This window comes from Sus scrofa, chromosome 15, assembly GCF_000003025.6.
Source record: "Sus scrofa isolate TJ Tabasco breed Duroc chromosome 15, Sscrofa11.1, whole genome shotgun sequence".
Taxonomy (NCBI): domain Eukaryota; kingdom Metazoa; phylum Chordata; class Mammalia; order Artiodactyla; family Suidae; genus Sus; species Sus scrofa.
Genome location: NC_010457.5, coordinates 70,985,336 through 71,005,891, shown reverse-complemented (window position 1 = coordinate 71,005,891; position 20,556 = coordinate 70,985,336). Strand labels below are relative to the sequence as shown.

The 20,556-nt window shown below is 36.8% G+C and overlaps 1 long non-coding RNA gene across 1 annotated transcript in view; it reads left to right on the top strand.

Moving 5' to 3' along the window:
• Positions 1–20,033, top strand: part of LOC102163767 — a 99,937-nt gene extending 79,904 nt beyond the window's left edge. Inside the window, exons 3-4 of the long non-coding RNA XR_002339001.1 lie at positions 19,318–19,475; positions 19,703–20,033. This is a non-coding gene — a long non-coding RNA (uncharacterized LOC102163767). The remainder of the gene's footprint in view (positions 1–19,317; positions 19,476–19,702) is intronic.

The window sequence follows — 20,556 nt, the reverse complement described above, 5'->3', positions numbered from 1 at the left end:
AGAAGATAAAAATAGGAACAAAGAATACGGCAAAAAATAGAAAATGGTAATAAAAATAGTAGTTATTAATCCAACTATATCCTATGTATCAGCAATGCACAGATGAAATTTAAAATTAAAAACACAATACCACTTATATTAGTACCCACAGAAATGAAATACTTATGTTTAAATCTAATAAATACATGCAATTTTTTTTTTTAGTCTTTTTGCATTTTCTATGAGGAAAACTTCAAGACTGTTGAATGAAATCATAAAATAATAAATGCAGATATAATTCTTATTCAGGAAGACTCAGTTATTGTCTAGATGGGAGTTCTTCCCAACTTCATAAGATTCAATGCAATCCAATTAAAATCCCAGCAAATTATTTTGTAGACATTGACAACTTATTTTAAAATTTGCATGAAGATATGATCATCTCAATAGACGCAGAAAAAGCATTTGACAAAGTCCAACATCCATTCATGATCAAGACCCTCGCCAAAGTGGGTATAGAAGGAACATTCCTGAATATCATCAAAGCCATTTATGAGAAACCCACAGCAAATATAATCCTCAATGGGGAAAAACTGAAAGCCTTCTCACTCAAATCTGGAACAAGACAGGGATGCCCACTCTCACCACTGCTCTTCAACATCGTTTTGGAAGTCCTAGCCACAGCAATTAGACAAACAAAAGAAATCAAAGGCACCCATATAGGAAGAGAAGAGATAAAACTGTCACTGTATGCAGATGACATGATACTATACCTAGAAAACCTTAAGGACTCAACCCCAAAACTACTTGAACTGATTAATAAATTCAGCAAAGTGGCAGGATATAAGATTAACATTCAGAAGTCAGTTGCATTTCTATATACCAGCAATGAAATATTAGAAAATGAATACAAAAATACGATACCTTTTAAAATTGCACCTCACAAAATCAAATACCTTGGAATACACCTGACCAAGGAGGTAAAGGACCTATATGCCGAGAACTATAAAACTTTAATCAAAGAAATCAAAGAAGATGTAAAGAAATGGAAAGATATTCCATGTTCCTGGATTGGGAAAATCAATATTGTAAAAATGGCCATACTACCCAAAGCAGTCTACAGATTCAATGCAATCCCTATCAAATTACCCATGATATTTTTCACAGAACTAGAACAAACAATCCAAACATTTATATGGAACCACAAAAGACCCAGAATTGCCAAAGCAATCCTGAGAAACAAAAACCAAGCAGGAGGCATAACTCTCCCAGACTTCAAGAAATACTACAAAGCCACAGTCATCAAAACAGTGTGGTACTGGTACCAAAACAGACAGACAGACCAATGGAACAGAATAGAGAATCCGGAAATAAACCCTGACACCTATGGTCAATTAATCTTTGACAAGGGAGGCAAGAACATAAAATGGGAAAAGGAAAGTCTATTCAGCAAGCATTGCTGGGAAACCTGGACAGCTGCATGCAAAGCAATGAAACGAGAACACACCCTCACACCATGCACAAAAATAAACTCCAAATGGCTGAAAGACTTAAATATACGACAGGACACCATCAAACTCCTAGAAGAAAACATAGGCAAAACACTCTCTGACATCAACATCATGAATATTTTCTCAGGTCAGTCTCCCAAAGCAATCGAAATTAGAGCAAAAATAAACCCATGGGACCTCATCAAACTGAAAAGCTTTTGCACAGCAAAGGAAACCCAAAAGAAAACAAAAAGACAACTTACAGAATGGGAGAAAATAGTTTCAAATGATGTAACTGACAAGGGCTTAATCTCTAGAATATATAAACAACTTATACAACTCAACAGCAAAAAAACCAATCAATCAATAGAAAAATGGGCAAAAGACCTGAATAGACATTTCTCCAAAGAAGATATACAGATGGCCAACAAACACATGAAAAAATGCTCCACATCGCTGATTATAAGAGAAATGCAAATCAAAACTACCATGAGATACCACCTCACACCAGTCAGAATGGCCATCATTAATAAATCGACAAATAACAAGTGCTGGAGGGGTTGTGGAGAAAAGGGAACCCTCCTGCACTGCTGGTGGGAATGTAAACTGGTACAGCCACTATGGAGAACAGTTTGGACATACCTTAGAAATCTATACATAGAACTTCCATATGACCCCGCAATCCCACTCTTGGGCATCTATCCGGACAAAACTCTCCTTAAAAGAGACACATGCACCCGCATGTTCATTGCAGCCCTATTCACAATAGCCAGGACATGGAAACAACCCAAATGTCCATCAACAGATGATTGGATTCGGAAGAGTGGTATATATACACAATGGAATACTACTCAGCCATCAAAAAAAATGCCATAATGCCATTTGCAGCAACATGGATGGAACTAGAGAATCTCATCCTGAGTGAAATGAGCCAGAAAGAGAAAGGCAAATACCATATGATATCACTTATAACTGGAATCTAATATCCAGCACAAATGAACATCTCCTCAGAAAAGAAAATCATGGACTTGGAGAAGAGACTTGTGGCTGCCTGATGGGAGGGGGAGGGAGTGAGGGATCGGGAGCTTGGGCTTATCAGACACAACCTAGAATAGATTTACAAGGATATCCTGCTGAATAGCATTGAGAACTATGTCTAGATACTCATGTTGCAACAGAAGAAAGGGTGAGGGAAAAAATATAATTGTAATGTATACATGTAAGGATAACCTGACCCCCTTGCTGTACAGTGGGGGAAAAAAAAAAAAATTTGCATGAAGAGTCAAAGACCTTGAAAGGCTAATGCAATATTGAAGGAGTGGAACAAAGTTAGAAGACTGACACCTGAAGGCTTACTAGACAGAACATTTTAAATCAACTATAATAGAAAAAATAAAAATCTTACCAAAAAAGTTACCGTAATGAAGACAGTAAGGTATAGGTGAATGAATGAACAAATAAATCACTGGTATAGAACAGAGAGCCCAGAAGGAGATCCATGTAAATGGATTCAGCTGATCTTTGAAAAAGGAGCAAAGGCAACATAATGGAACAAAGATAATCTTTTCAACTAATGGTGCTAGAACAGTGGGACAGCCACATACAATGAACCAAATCTACACACAGACTTTATACCCTCACAAAATTGAATCCAAAATGTAAAATATATGTGAAATCCAACTCAATAGCAGAAAAAACCAAATAACCTTATTTAAAAATGGGTAAAGGACATTAATAAGCATTTATTTTAAAAAAGACACATATGGCAAATATGTGTGTGAAAAGATGCTCAACATCAGGGAAATGTAGACCAAACTCAATGAAGTATCATCTCACACCTGTTAAGATGGGCATTATCAAAAAGTATATGTGTTGGTGAGAACCCAGAGAAATTGGAACTCTTGTACACTGTTGGTGAGACTGTAAAATTATTCAGCTACTATGGAAAACAGTATGGAGACTCCTCAAAAGATTAAAAATGGGTCTCCCATATGATATGGAAGACTGACTTTTGGATATTTAACCAAAATCGTTGTAGACAGGATCTCAAAGAGATATTTGCACTTCTATGTTCATAGCAGGCTTTCTTCACAATAACCAAGATGGGAAACAACGTAAATGTCTATTAATGGATGAATAAAGGAAATGAATAAATGAATAAAGGCGTATACATACAGTGGAATGTTATAACCTTAAAAAATGAATTTTGCCATATGTGAAAACGTGGATGCATGTGAGGAAATTATGCTAAGTGAAATAAACTAGTTACAGGAAATTGAATATAGTATAATGCCACTTAACATTATGTATATAAAATAGTCACACTATTTGAGTTGAATGATGATTGCCAGTGACTACAGGAAAGGGGAAATAGGGATTTACTCCAATATAAAGCTTCAGTTATACAAGATGATTAGTTAAGTTCTAGAGAATCTGCTGTATACCATTGTGTATATAGTTTACATTGGTTTACTGTACACTTAAAATTTATCAAGAGGATAGATCTTATGATAAATATTTTACCACAATAAAGAAAAAAATTACCACGAAATACTATTAAGACAAAAGGTATATTTAAAAAGAGATAGTGTTGTCCTATCCTGTGCATGTCACATTGACAGCCTTGGTAAATGGCTAATTTTCTAGGAAATACAATTTATTAAAATTGATCCCACTATAGATAGGAAGTTTTAAAAGAATGATTTATATAAAAGAAATGCATAATTTATCAATGAACCCTCCAGAGAAAAACATCAGGCTTATGTATTTGTAGAACCTTCAAAGAAAAGATAATCTTAGTTCTGCTTAAATTGTTCCAGATCATAGGAAAGGAAAAAAACTTGCAAATTCTTTATGTGCAGTAAATACAACATTGATACTTATACCTGATATAAAACTGTAAAAAAAGAAATCAATTCCAATATTAACCAATGAATATTTATATAAATATTCTAAATTAATAGCAAATAGTATTCAAAAGTACCTTTAAAATAATACATAACTAATAAGATTTGATTCATAAAGGTAAATCTGGATTTATATTAAGAAACCTATATCAATATAATTCAGCATAAGATCCAAGAAGACAAAAAATGTGATCATCTTCATAGATGCTCAAAACTCTTCTCACAAAAATTAATGATTTCTAATAAAAACATTTAATGCAATAAGCATCAATATTAGGTGTGTAAAGCAACCATTTTATTCTGCTCACAGACCCTGTGGGTCAGGATTCTGACTAGTCACAGTGGGGATGCGCTGTCTCTGTTACTTGATGTTGGGGCCTCAGTTGAGGACTTGGATGGATGGAGATGACTCAAAGGCTGGAATCACCTTGTGGATTTTCACTTACACCCTTGACATTTGGGTTGAGATGACTCAAAGGCTGGGCTCTCTTGCCTTTTGATCAGAGTGCCTATGTACATTCTCATCATTTAGTTTGGGCTCTCAGAGGTTGGTGGCTGGTTGTAAGAGAGTATGTTCTGAGAGACAGCATCTGGAGAAATAGCTTTCCAAGAGTCAGAATGCTTCGTTTGACCTGGGCTCACATGCCATACACCTTCACTTTTGCCACATCATATTGGTTTCAATTGAATCACCAAGGCTGACCCAAACTCAAGGAGAGGAGATTCAATTTCATCTCTTCATGGGGAAGTGGCAAGGTCACACTGCATATGGGCATTTGAGATCAGAGATAATGTTGTGACAATTACTGGAAAATATAATCAATCACAACAGCATCTTATTTAATAGCGAGATTATAGAGGCATATGTGTTAAAGCCATAAAGGCAAGATAATCACCATCTTCACTACTGCTTAACAGTTTAGCCTATATGCCTTGTATTGGGGTTTTTACCAGTATACTAGGGATAGTATAACCAATTAAAGGATGGTTGTGTGTGCATGTGTGTGCGTATGTGTGTGTGAGAGAGGAATAAGTTAAATATGGCACAAAATTAAGATGGAGGGCACACAGATGCTCATAGTCTTATTTATTAGGAACTCAAGAGATGGTTAACACTGTATTAGTCATACAGAGTGTGTATTAAAAATAGACAGGCTTGGTTTGCCCTCTAAATACCTGAGGTGCAATAAAATATACAAACAGATCAAGTATACAGTCAGCAAAGCAGTATCATTATAAATTGTAACACTACCTCTTGTGAGAAGTTGAAGTATGATTATGTTGGAAAATTAAGGGTGGATGATCCTAATACAAAACTTTCTGTGAAAAGGTGGAGCATGAAGGAGTTTGTAACAGCATGTATGTGTGGCCAACAGGAGCAGGGAGAAAATTGAGGCTGAGGACCGCTTGGGAAAAATGTGGCTATGTGTGTGAAACGCCCTGGGTTGCGGCTGGTAGCAGTGGCTCATGTACATGTGAAATAACATCTTAAACAAGTCCATACACTTCCACTTGGTGTGAGAGATTGAGGAAAGGAAAGGGATGTGTGGGATATCATTTTCCTCCATCTCAGTTGCTACACTGTTCAAAAGTCTACAGAGGTTTATAATTGAAAGTATATAATAAAAGTAATATTGATAATGAAGGAGTTAACCTTTATTAAGTCCCACTGTCTACTAAACATTTTGCTAAGAAATGCTGCTTTAGCTCCTCTAGTCTTCTTTCCTGCTGCATAGTTAGTTGCTCTCTCAAAATTCAAATAGGCTGTGTGCTATCACAGAAGCCAGCGTAGAGAGCACGCAGGAGACTGGGATCTCCCTCCAATAAGTGGTGGGCACGCTGTGGCCCACCTCCCATCTGTGTCCGAAGTCCAAAGAGAAGCCGAGAGCTTAGGAGGTATTATTGTACATGCTCCTTTCATTAGCATTCAGTTTTGGTCTGTTGCTTATGATGAGATAGGACAGGCATTTCCAGGGTGCTCCATTAACTTTCTTCCTAACGCCTGAACCTCTATCATGATGGTGGAAAGATAAGATGTCCTTGTCCTCCACGTCCTTTTATCATTCACTCTAACCTGGTTCTCGAGTGTCTCCATCCACCCATTCTGAAGCCTTCTTTTCCTAATCTTTGTAGATTATTTCTCCATTTTTTGAAGACTGGGTAGTTGGCTCTTAAATGTCTCCTACAGTCCTTGCGTTTCACTGAATTTTAAATATTTCAGCCAATTTGAAGAGTTCATAATGATGAATAAGATTAAGCTTGGAGCTTAACCTTTTGAAACTGGGTGACGCGTTAACTCGGCTGGAACGCTGGTTAATTTAACAGCAGGAGTTGAATTAACTTGTCACAGCTCTGCCATTGTTAAATTTCCTGCTCTTGATCCTTGTCCCAATCTTGCAGAGCTCAGTTGTCCTGGGACCAGGGGATGAGTCAAGGTGAAGACGAGAGTGGAAATGGGAAAGGAAAGATGGGTATGCATTGTTAGGAGGGTATCAGGGTGACCAGAAATGGCCTGATGAAGAATCTGTTTTAATTGGGGAAGACTGGAAGAGAACAAGGGAGGAGGGAGCTTGAGAAATAAGAGGCAAAACAAGTGGGCCTGGGGAGGGGGAAGTGAGGAACAGAGACAGGAAGAGAGGGGAGTATATTAAGAGAAGTCAATGGGTGGTGTGACTTGAATTTCTTGGAAATGCATTATGTTCGGCACATTAGACGCTTTTAATAGTGGCAGTCTGGCACACAAAAATAAAATCACCTGCTTACAAATACCCTGTGCATTAGGCAGAAGTGAAAATGTTGAACCATAGGAATAATTTCAGAGATGATCTCAACAGGCAGAGAAAGTTACTCTAAATTTGGCTCTGCAGAGACATTTGTTTGACATATTTGTAGATCCTTGTCAAACATTCTGGCTCAATGCAGTTTAGTCAGTAATGGGAAAGAGAGTAAAGTTGTGAGAGGAGTGGGGAAGGAAAGTAATTTAGGGACTAGTGAGTCCAAGAAGTGGCCAAGGGAGAGGATGATGGTTTTTCCCCAGGAGGAATGGAGGAGGAGCGCATTTGTGGAGGTTGGGGACAGAAAGCAAAAAAACAGAAGCAGCTGCAGTAGTTAAATTTGCAGTTACTTTTCCCTTGAACAAAGTATCAGGCATTGCTGGCTGGAATGCTCCGTGCATATTGCTTATGGAGCATTGCTCCCTGTTAGTAACTCTCAAATATGCATTCATCTCAGATTTGCTATTGCCTCTCAGACAGGAAGCTATGTGCAGTAGAGTAAGCTACTCGGCATTTAGGGCAGAGGCCTAATGACACCTGAAATGCAGGCAAAATAACCAGTCAGCTTCTAAGCACCAGCCACTTTGAGGCTCATCAATAGAGATCACCTAGAGCTTGTCTTCCTTTCAATTGTTTCAGGAGTGTCTTAACTTAACACTGAAAGGACATTTTCTTTTCTATTTGTATGATTTTGTTTCAGGGCGCACCTTATTCCACGGATGCTCTAACAGGTTTTCAATTTCCAAGGTAGTTGCCTGAAAAGACTGTTGGCTATTCAGGAGCCTAACCAGCACTCAGTAGCTGGATCTGAAGGAGATTTACTAAGGATTCCAGGGCCTTTTGCGTCTGTCCAAAATTACTTTAAGGTACAGCTATCAGATGGCTGGGCTATGTCTGATGGATCAAGAGAATGAGGCAAGTGGAGAGAAGGTGAAAGGGATAAATAGGAGATAGAGGACAAAAGGAAGGGGGAGAAAGTACAACAAGAGTGTTAAAGAACAGAGAATTTCTTGTTTAGTTTCAAGATAGAGACTAAACTCTCCAGGCATTTTAAAATCACCAATTGATGTTAAAAGGCACCAAGAAAGTTTTGAATCTGAGTAACTAGAAAGTAGTACACTGAAAAGTAACCTTAGTGAAAGAGATTTTATGAATTAACAGGTAGTTTGAACTTTCCTCCTAGACCAAAACTAGTTTGCTGGATCCATGATTGTTTTGCTCCAGATAATCCAAGCAGATGTGTCGTTATTAGTGAAGGTTGGGCAGAATTGGAGGGCATGAGTTTGCATAGTAGTATTAACCCCATGATTCCTTGTTCAGTGCAGACAATTAAAAAAATTTTTTTTCACCATCCAAAGGGTATATAAGTCTCATAATAAAAATAACAGCTAGTGTGAGGTGGATTTGTCTTGTCCTCCAGCATAAAGACTTCAGTTGTCAAGTTCTAAGGAATCTTTAAATTGATGTCTAGATAATGAACTCAAAGGATGACACTATATAGATAAACTTTATGCCACCCTTAAGCATAATACTTCTCAATATTGCTTGGCACACCTGAGTTTGGTCCTAACATGTCTGTTCAGTAATGAAAATGAAGTAGGGGGAATTCAAGTTAAAAGAAGAGGGGCACAAAAATTTCTACTCTCTCAGATATATAAAACAATGATTTCCACTGTGTTTCATGGAATATTAAATAGAATGGCACTCATGAAAAAGGTATCTCAAGACTTTTTTTTTTACTGTACATCTCCAGGATGCAGTAAAAAACTTCCCAAAGGTATTGACCAGGGTATCATTTTCTTCATAGAATATAGGTCCTTACATTTAAGAACAGAGCTATTTCTTCTTAAGAATATTATAGTCACTCTTTCACCAGGTTTTCATGAACATTCTCTGAAATAACTGAGCTTCAATCTATTCAGAGATTGGACAGTATGCAACATTCCCAGTGCAACCAGTATGATTTGATGGTATTGGCTTGACATAAGAAATATGTAGCTATTTATGTTATGTTAGCTTGGGCAACCCCCTCAGCTTATTGTGACTTATGTTTGTGCCCCAATAACTTTAGGTGTATGAGTTAAAGAGGTGCCAGGGATTTGCTACCAGGAAAACCAACTCTCAAAGTTTCCGTGTTCCAATGTGCTGAGAGTACATTTTGTAGCTACAGAGAAGGGGAGATGTGAGCTGCTCTGTTGCATGTGGTCAGGACGTCTGCAGTCCTAGTTAAATGGCCACCCAGGTATTTCAGTGCTACTTTATGTGCCTGTATTTTCCATTATGACTTTAGAGTGTCATCTTTCAATATTTTCATTTATTATTTTTAGCTACAATCAGGGCAGTAATAGGAGAGCAATTCTAGGGAGTGAACACACAGATAAAATATGTAATAGTGAGGTCTACTTAGCCACACCTCATATTTCAGTTCACAGAAATGTGTGTGCGGGCTGACATAAGTACTCCCTGTTGTGTTATTGCTCTTGGCTCAGTAGTCCTTTGAGAAGACTGGAGAATAAAGGACTGCAGAGAGCGGGTGTTGTCGAAACGGCAGTGCTAGAGAGGGTGCGTGCAAGCACCCGAGAGAGTTTTATGTTTTTTAACAAATGTTTTCTTGATGTTACCCTTAAATCCCACCTGTGATTCCTTCTCTTGCCATCCACATCAGTCGCGTCTCTGCTTTTCAGGCTTCCTTTTGAGGCATCAGTGAACCTAAAGGAAACCAGCATGATGGGAATTCACGACAACTTGCAGCACGTTGCGCTTTCTTGGCAAGCAACTATTATTGAATGGCATTCAGACTCTCACTGCAGGGCCACAGCTGATCAATAATTTCCAGGAGTCCCTTTTGATTGTGTCAGAAGCAAAATCCAAGGAAAGTGAGGAGACTAGTTAGAAATAGCACCCTGACAGGAAAATTCCAGGGCAGTCAAAGGATAAACTGTAACATTTGGTTATATTACTATGTGCTAAGTTTCTTTCTTGACAGGAGACATTTGGTTCCCATTTTAAGGTTGCAGCAGGCTTTAACTAAGTGTTATGATGAGAGTGTCACAAAAGAGTGTTTCAAACAGCTACATTAAGAAATTGAAGTTGTCACATCTCCCCTTGTGATTTAAAGGATGAGAAATGATCATCTAGGTATGTACTAAAAGATTCCATTAGAAACCTATTTTAGATGCTGTTACCCTAACCCTGGTAAAGTCTCCCTAATGAAATGGAAATAATGTTATGATTTCTTAGCTATTTTTTCTCACTTTTATAACAAGAAAAGTTTCTTATCTTGCAATACAGTATAGTTATATTTTTCTGTTTATTATTTTTATTCTTTCTTTCTTTCTTTCTTTCTTTCTTTCTTTCTTTCTTTCTTTCTTTCTTTCTTTCTTTCTTTCTTTCTTTCTTTCATCTTTTGTCTTTTGTCTTTTTGGGGCCGCAGCCATGGCATATGGAGATTCCCAGGCTAGGGGTTGAATCAGAATTATAGTTGCTGGCCTACACCACAGCAATGCCAGATCTGAGGCACGTCTATGGCCTACACCACAGCTCATGGCAACACCGCATCCTTGACCCACTGAGCAAGGCCAGGGATTGAACCCGGAACCTCATGGTTCCTAGTTGGATCCATTTCTGCTGTGCCGCCACGGGAACTCCCCTATTATTTGTCTTTAGTAGTAGTAGTAGTAGGTCTACATAGATGGGGTGTGATTAACTAAAAATTCCAACAGTTTATTAACTTTTAAAAATATTAATAAAATTCTTGTTCCGAACACTGCTAAATATGAATGAACTTTATAGGTATTTTTGGGTGATGAAGAACACAAAATCCACCCTCTTTGTATTGTGCATGTAGAGAGCAAAAGGCATCAACTTTTGTAGACGTCACCATCATCAATACTGTTTATTGATGGCTGCATGTAAAATATAGTCTGTCTGGGAATAGGAAAAAAAGAAATTCAGTTCTTGGATGTCTTATCTTCTTTTTGTAAATTAGAAAACTGAAGAACAGATTGGCTTCTTGAATAGTCTTGTAGGTCATAAATTGTCAAGGTAGAATTTGGAAGATATCCCAGACTCCAAAGACTTTGTTCATCCTTTAATACAAGACTCTGTCCTAGTCAATGACAAAAATGTTGGAGCTAACCAGGGTTATTTATTCTGCATTCAGCTTCAGGTACTGGTCTGTAAAATAGGAATAATGTTATATTCATTCCATGCATTTCAAAAATGTGGTAAATTAAAAGAGATAATTGATATACAGAAATTAATATAGTAGGCTTCTAGTTAATGTTATTTATCGTCATCAAATTGCTGAGTGACTTGTAGAGTGAGCTGTGATAATAATCCTTCTTAAAGGGATAAGGTTCATATTGATTAGCACTTTGAAAGGCCTGATTGACAGAGAAGGGAAAAGCTCATTCAAGTTTAGAGGGAATGTCTGCCATAACTTGGAGGTGAGATCATTTTAATTTAAATTTTTAGAGGATCTTTTAAGCAGGACTCGTTGGACAGGGTTGAGAGGAGTGGCATATGTGTAGCAAGGCAGTGGTGGGATAATTAATAGAGTCTTCATTCATTATTCAACAAACACTTAATGAGTGCCACTTTATGCCAAGCAAAATACTAGCTGCTAGATTTATGAGATATATAAACCATGATTTCTGCATTTGAGGTGTTGACTGTTTAATGAGGCATCAAATAATGAACTACTACTCTTCACATTGGAAGGTGTAAAATGGAGCTGTGTACTGGTACAGTGGTGGCAATGAGCAAGAAGAAGCTGGCTTTCTTGAGAAAACTGAGAAAGGTCTTCTAAAGGATAACACTTCAGCACTGTCCTTTAGAATTGTAATTTGAATTTCAGAGGATTTGTGGCCCAAGAGCTATCCAGCAGAGTGAACTAACAAGATCAAAATGTGACAGAGAAATTCCTTTACCTATAGGATGGAGTGGAGACTGGGAAAGCAGAAATATCTCGAAAAAAAAAATGCTGTTGTGTATCATACAGGTAAAGGAAAGGCCTGACAGTGGATAGATTTGAAAGAATTAGTGGATGATGGACTCTGTGTCAAAGGTAAAAGAAGAAACATGAAAAATCTGATATTATATTTATAAGCTTGAATGTTGTCAGAGATAATCATGCCTTTGATATATACACAGAAAGATGAAGAGCCATACAAAATGTCAGCTTGAGTGGGAGTTAATTATTCCCAGCATGGAGAGAATTTCAAGAAGGTGTCAACCAATGGGACTGACTGGGAAAATTGAATAGCTTACAAGCATTTTCTGAATTAAGTCTATTTCATTCTTTTACAGTGTCCACAAACCACTGCAGTGGATAAAACTGAGAGATGATGAAACTGATTTTTTTTTTTCCTTTTTGAGCTTAAGAGTAGAGAAATAAAAATAAAAAAAGCCTCATACAGCATCCCTGTACCAAAAAGGAACTATCCAAACACACTTATTTCAGAGCCTGAGGTGACTTTGGGATTATTCTGTTCTACTCTCCTAGATTAGTATAAATAAGTGAACTGGCCCTGTTTGCAGATGAGACATTCAAAATAACATATTTTTTGTTTGTTTGTTTCTTTAAGTCAGAACATATGAAAACAGGGTACAGTTATTTTAATTGTATGGAAAATACCTGATCTTTAGTCAGTCACTGCAGTCACAGTTATTGTGACTCTGGTCCTAACAGTATAGATTCGTAGCTGTGGCCTGATACGTGCTTCTCTGCTAGGTTTAATTTGACTTTTGAATAAAGAGAAGCATGTCACATTTGCTGTTCTGTGTTGTGCAAACTTTCTTAGGCTCTACATAGGGTAGTTATTAATATATCAATTTTTTATCCCCTTTTACTTGGAGGAAAAAAATCTTCCTGAAATAACACAAAGTGAAAACCCAGGTGGATAAACAAAGATCTGAAAATCTGCATTTTTTTTTTCAGTGGGGAAATATGACATGCACAAAAAGATTATATCTTTCATTTAATGTGAGCATGTCTTCCAGTCTGGCCTCATGAGAGATATCAAAATGTAAAATTGCAGAGGTTGAACGTGTGCTCCCCAATATATATAGGACCTTTGGAAGACATAGGCCTAGTGGGCATTGTTTGGTGGACCTAAGCTGAGAAATAAAAGTCAGGGTGCTGAAAGAGAACCCTGAGAAATTCATGTTTTAACTTGTACATCAAGATGATTCGAATTCCATGAGAATATTTAAAAATAGTATAGTATACTGATTAAGAGAATGGGATTATCTTTCAGCAGAACTAGAGCCAAAATCTTATTTCCCTCTAATTATGGAATTTCATGCAGAGTTTTTTTATTGTCACTGTATCTCAGTTCCCTCATCTAGGATGGTGATGAGGATGAAATGAGGATATGTAGATAATATTTGCAAAAGGCTCAGCACAGGGTGAATAATCAATAAATGGTATTAACGTTAAGATTTTACAGTTCTTTCTCTAGAGGTAGGTTTGAGAGTTTTTTTTTTCCTGTGTTTTTTGTTTGTTTGTTTGTTTATTTCTTGCATTTTAGGGCTGCACCTATGGCATATGGAAGTTCCCAGGCTGGGGGTCTAATTGGAGCTGCTGCTGCTGGCCTACACCACAGCCACAGTAGTGCAGAATCTGAGCTTCATCTGTGACTATACCACAGCTCATGGCAATGCCAGATGCTTTAGCCCACTGAGTAGGGCCAGGGATCGAACCCCTGTCCACGTGGATACTAATTGGGTTTGTTTCTGCTGAGCCACAATGGGAACTCCTAGCTTTCAGAGTGAAAAGCAAGTGAGACCCTTCAGGTAGTCATGGGCAGAGGATATAGTTTCTTCTCCACTCTCCTCTTTTGGTACACTGCTGGAGATGTACTCAAATCACTTTTCTTCTGCTCTTTACAAGCTGGTCTTGACTGCTCAAATGCCCAGTGCTCACTGAGGGCAGAACTGCTTAAATGAATGACTTCTTTTTATTGCCAGGGCTTTCCTGTACACTTTTGGCATCTTTGGGGGATTGTTTCCAGGACTCCTGTGGATGCTTAAGTTCCTTATATAAAATGGTAGTGTATTGGCATATAACCTAAACACATCCTCCCATGTACTTTAAATCATCTCTAGATTACTTATAATACCTAATACAATGTAAATGCTATGTAAATAGGTGCCAGTGTAGAACATATTCAAGTTTTACTTTTTGAAACTTTATAGAATTAAAAATATATATATATATATTTTATTTCTGTGGTTTGTTATGTCTGTGGATGTGGAACCTCTGGATGTGAAGGGTCAGTTGTAGTTGTTGGGCTCTCTAGCCTGAGGCCCTAGTCCTCTGGCCCTTACATGGGGGCCTTGGGCCATTTAGACTTCAGTCCTTTTTTCCTGTTCTTTTCTATCTTAGCTCCTTGGGAAACAGAGAACAAGAGAGAATTTATAGTTCTAATCACTGATACGGGGCTACTGACTTTGCCTTTCCATTGGTGAGCTGAAGACAGTGCCTATCAATTAGTTATCTCCAATGTACCCCTTGCAGAAGACTGGTAGATTATTCTTAGATTTAGGGCAGTTGTTATAAGTAAACACATTTCTTGTCCCACCTTAAAATTCCAGCCATGCAGGAGGAGGGGAGTTCCTTTTTCTCAGCACAAGCCTCACAGGACAGCATTACCTGAGGTTGTTCCATCATGGCCAAACACCAGTATGCAACCTGTACCAAAGCAACTGGTTTTTCAGAGATATTCGTAGCCAATTCAGAGTCTCCAAGTGATTTACACAGAAGAATGAAAAATGGCAGTCTTTTCCACTTGGAATTTGTCATTTTTTTTTTCATTTGTATTGTTTATATTTAAAGAGAGCCAAACTCAAAAAATATTACTATAATGACAAAGTGAATTAATGTTGATTTTAGAACCAGTGAGATATGTAAAGCTCTAAGTATTTGGCTCATTAAGAAAGAAAAAACACTTCTTGTTTTGTAACACTTTTTTAGATTTTATTTTTCTTTGTTGAGGAGTGAAAAATATAAAACTGATATGGCAGTCATTTGAAATTAATTTCAAAAGCCTACTTAGTTTACCACTGAAGATCAAAGTACATTTTTCTGACATTCTTTTGATACTAATTACCACTACAGTTTAATTGACTAAAATTTGGAGAAGTATATATATATATATGCACACACACATATATATGTATATATATGTGTATATATCACATACACAGACATGTAACCATGTAATGCTGTTTTATACATATACATATATATGACATATATATCCATCAATGATAAAACAGTAAAATAATTGTTTTAAACTCCAGAATTGACTTATTAACATATTAAAGGTGCTTTCTAATATAAAATATAATAGACACCAAGCATAAAGGTGACGTAAAGATTTTTGTGTAGGAAAAATTCTATTCTAGCCATCTTGCAACACTGTGGAAGACCTTTTTTAAATGTAGAAGCAGAAGCGCAAACCCTTCTCCCAGCTTTGTTTTTTTCTTCACGTTTTATAAAACTGTAGTTTTATTGCTAGATAATATGGTAAAAAAGATTCATTGTAAGGGTTACCTAACAACGTTGGTGGTGTTGATGAATAGTTGCAATTAATACATTCCCTTAATTAGTCTGATACCCAGAAGATGCACCTGGCAGGTCATTTTAATACTACAATTGATTTATAGCTGCTAGAAATGATTTTACCAGCTATCTTCAGAGAGTACAATTAGAGTGGATTTCATTTTTTTATGCATTTTCACTGAGGAATAAACATAAAAGGTCTGTGTAATTCAGAACAAAGCAGCTATAATGTACTAATGGTTTATGGATTTTATTAATATTCAGCTAACATTAGAGGCAATTTTAAGGAAAAGCAACCTATTTTCTTTATGAAGTATTCAGTTTTTTTAGTATCTGAGTGCTTTGTTTAAAAAATAAACCTTGATATTTTCTGATCGGTTGCTTCTATTATAGCAAAAATGTTGTATGTTACAATGTATGAAAAAATAAAACAAGAATCTTAAGTGTTATTTATTAATTGCATGCAGATGAATTTTTATACTGCATATTTACTTTTAAAATACATGTAATTTAAAAATAAGTCATTAGGTATTCATGTGATTTAAATAGTGCTTCCATTAATGTAATTGTTGAGCTAATGGATGAACTCTATTAGTAATGGAGGGAGTTGTACTTCGTGGTTGAACAGGTAACAGAATATTTTAAGAACCTGATTACATATCTGGCTTTTAATTCCCTGTTTATCTGGGATATTAATTTTGCTAATCGGGAATCTTTGTCCTTCTCTCTTATCATCCATAACATGGGACTAATTTACTTGTTTAGCTTAAGATACAAGGACAATGAGAAATCAGTTCCACAGACAAAGCAATAGTTCTGTGAAAGGTATTAATATTTAAATATACCATTTCCATGATTAAAATGAACTCTACCTAAGAAAAGTATCTTTATCAAAGGTTCAGTAAACCTTTGGTAGCACAAGGAAATTTTACATATTAAAAATCCAATTTTAAAAAAATTTATTCAGTGACTACTTACTTAGGACCTACTGTGTGCAAGGTATTAGGATTAGGAAGTGCTGTGGATTCAAGAGGGAAAGAACAAAAACCTCTCTGTCAACATGGAATTACGGTCTAGTGGGGAAAGGCAGGAGGATTCAACTGATCCATGAATACAAAATCATAAACTTCATTCCATAAAAGAAAAGCCAAAAAGCCTGTGAAAGGATTTCATAGGGAGGCCTGGTTGCTGCTGCATTTCTGTATTACAGATTCTAAACTGGAAATTGACAGCCTGGTCCAAACCACATAGAAATACATCACAGCACCCATAACATCCCATAATAATATTTATCCTCTTTCATCAATGAAAATTCTTTTGAACCTCCATTGGCAGATGAATTTGGCTTTTTTGATTGATTTTATTTTTAGTAGTTGGTAATAGATTGGCAAAGTCATTTAATCTCTTGTCCAAATTTCCCTCTTATCTAACACAAGACAAAGACAACCATTGAGAGTTAGCAGAAGCGTTCAGGATCAGGTATTTAAATTCTTTGGAATTTGATCATCCACATAGAGTATAATTTATCAAATCTTATGACATATATATATATATGTATACACATATATATGTGTGTGATTGTGTATGTCCCTTTTTTAAAAAGTTTTATTTAAGTATAGTTGATGTATAATGTTACATAAGTTTCAGGTGTACAACACAGTGGTTCATAATTTTAAGAGGTTATATTCCATTTAGAGCTATTATAAATATTGGCTTATAACCTCTGTGTTGTAATATATTTCCTCAAATGATTTTTTTTTCTTTTTGACCATACCCACAGCACGTGGAAATTCCTGGGCCAGGGATTGAACCTGCACCATAGCAGCAACCTGAGCTGCAACAGTGACAATGCTGGATCCCTAACCTGCTGAATCACAAGGGAACTTCCTCATAGCTTATTTATTTTATACATGGTAGTTTATATTTTTTAATTCTCTCCCCTTTTCATGCCCCTTCTCCCTCCCCTTTCCCCACTGGGGAATTTGTTCTTTATATCTGTGAGTCTGTTTCTTTTTTTATACATATTTACTATTTTGTTTTAATTTTTAGTTTCCACATATAAATGCTGTCACACAGTATTTGTCTTTCTCTGTCTGACCTAGCTCACTTAGTGTAATACCCTCCAATTCCATTCATGTTGTTACAAATAACAAAATTTCATTCTTTTTAATGGTTGAGTAGCATTCCATATTGTGTATGTGTGTGTGTGTGTGTGTGTCTCAAATCTTTTTTACCCATTCATCTGTTGATGGACACTTAGGTTGCTTCCATATCTTGGCAGTTGCAAATAAAGCTACTGTGAACATTGGGGTGCATGTATCTTTTGAACTTAGTGTTTTTGCTTTATTGGGTATATACTCTAGAGTAGATTGCTAGGTCATGTAGTAGTTCTAGTTTTAGTTTTTTGAGAAACCTCCATGCTATTTTCCACAGTGGCTACACCAATTTACATTCCTACCAACAGTGTACAAGGTTTCCCTTTTTTCTACATCCTCACCAACATGTGCTATTGTGGACTTTGTGATGATAGCCATTCTGACAAGTGTGAGGTAGTATCTCACTGTAGTGTTTTGTTTTTGTTTTTGTTTTTGTCTTTTTAGGCATATGGAAGTTCCCAGGCTAGCAGTCTAATTGGAAATGCAGCTGACGGCCTACACCACAGCCACTGCAACTTGGGACCTGAGCCACATCTGTAAGCTACACCACAGCTCATAGCAATGCTGGATCCTTAAACCAATGAGCAGGGCCAGGTATTGAAGCTGCTTCCTCATGGATACTAGTTGGGTTCATAACCGCTGAGCCACATTGGGAACTCCCTCATTGTAGTTTTAATTTGTATTTATCTGATAATTAATGATGTTGAGCATCTTTTCATGTTTCAACATATATTAAAAATTTCTCAGCCAATGCCGTTCTGTATAACTGAGTATTACTCAAAATTAGTCTTAATTAATATGTCTGGAATCATTAAGATAATCTCTCACGATGCTTTAAGGCCTTTGATTTTGTATCTTTCCTGCAAAAACCGCAAGTTAAAAAAATTTTTAAAAATCTGTGTTTGTTTACCAACACAGTGCAGTTACCCATAAAAGTTCTGAGATTCCCTGGAGATTCAATAGGAAATTATATGATGACTTCCACTAGGAGTAAAGGACCTCAGGAATTTGGAACTTTCCAGAATTGGAAGCAAAGACATTTTCCCTGCTAATATTCTGGCATATCTGACAGAGGGTTAAAGTGTGATGCCTTTTGGCTATCAGTGCCTGCTAACCCTTTTACCGCCACTTCTGTGGTTATACTGAAGGAGTCAGTAACCATTTCCTAAATTATAGGAGTGGGACTTCAAGAGGTCATTTTACCCATCCCCCTGCTTCTGGGCAGGACAGCACTTAATTATCTTGGCTCACAAAGCTCTCCCTGAAACCAGCTAATGCATAGATGTAATCACTTGCCTCAGGGGAACACAATGCTGTGTAGATAGATTGGTTTTGTTTATTTGTGTTTTTGGCAAATGAACATTTACAAGTGAAATTCTCTCCCACTTGATTTTGTTTGCAATGTGGTCTAAATTATATTCTGCTCTGGTTCTCATGCTGCAGGAGGTTTCTAATACCGAACAGGATCACTGACAGCCATCTGTGCCTGGCCCCAGGCATGGAATCTCCTAGGATATGTCTACACTCACCTGTCGGCACCATGGGTTTTGGCTGCTAATATCATTTGAACACTTTGCATTGAAAGAAATAAGATAAAAAAGGTATTTTTTTTTTTTTTTTTGGTCCTGTGGGAGAATTATTATTCTTAAAAATTTCCAGGCAGTTCCTCCTTTCCAGCTTCTTCACTGCTGGCTGTTGACACAACTTATGTCACATTACATTTATTTTTATTTTTTAATTCTTAAGGATGACTTAAATCTAATTTCTGATCTAAATACTTAAGAGTTACTTGTCCCTGATACCTTTTCTCTTAATTTTGTACTCACAGGCTTATGGAGACATAGGAAATAATGCAAATCGAAACACAAAATCAATCTGTGGCTTGCAGATAATTTTTAAACAAGAACCAGAAAAATCTCAATCACCTACAGAAAAGTAAGTGGATTCTTTCTTCTTTGAAAGTGTACTCCCTGACTCTCAGAAGCCCACTGTCTATATCCAGCAGACTAGGGGCATTTCACCTCTGCGTTGGTGAGTCACAGGAACTAGAGAGAGACTAGCAACATTGTCATCCCCTGAGAACTTGTGAGAAATGAAGGATTTCAGATCCTGCCTAGTCCTACTTAATCAGAATGTGCATTTGAATAAGATCTACAGGTGATTTGTACACTCACCAAAGTTTGGGAAAGTACTGCTTGAAAACTTTGAACCTCTTAAACTTTCTCAAAATTTGGAAACATACTCTTTGATACGTAGATCCTTAAAAAGCATTCCTGTTTAAATTAATTAGCAATTCCAAATCTCTTTGGCATGTAATATAAGTGGTAATGTTAATAGAGTAATTGAATTTTGGCTGCTAAGTACAGACTGCTGAATTTAGAGATTTTTAAATATTGTTAGCTTTGGGATCCTTTATTCAGTATATTCATGAAATTACGTTCACACAAGCAGTTCTGGTTGTTTGGAGTAGAGTGGAGGGAGTTTGGGTTCCTGTCTGACTCTTACTGAGGGTCGCTAGGAGCCTGGATTCGGGAAAAACAGTCTGAAAAGCATGAGTTTACAAGCATTTGGATCACTAGGTTAAGGTAGAATACTTTTTCCCCTGGGGTTCAGCATGGTCCACTAAAATATCTTGAGTATTTAACCTATTTATATCCATTTTATTTTGTGATCTTCTCTGTA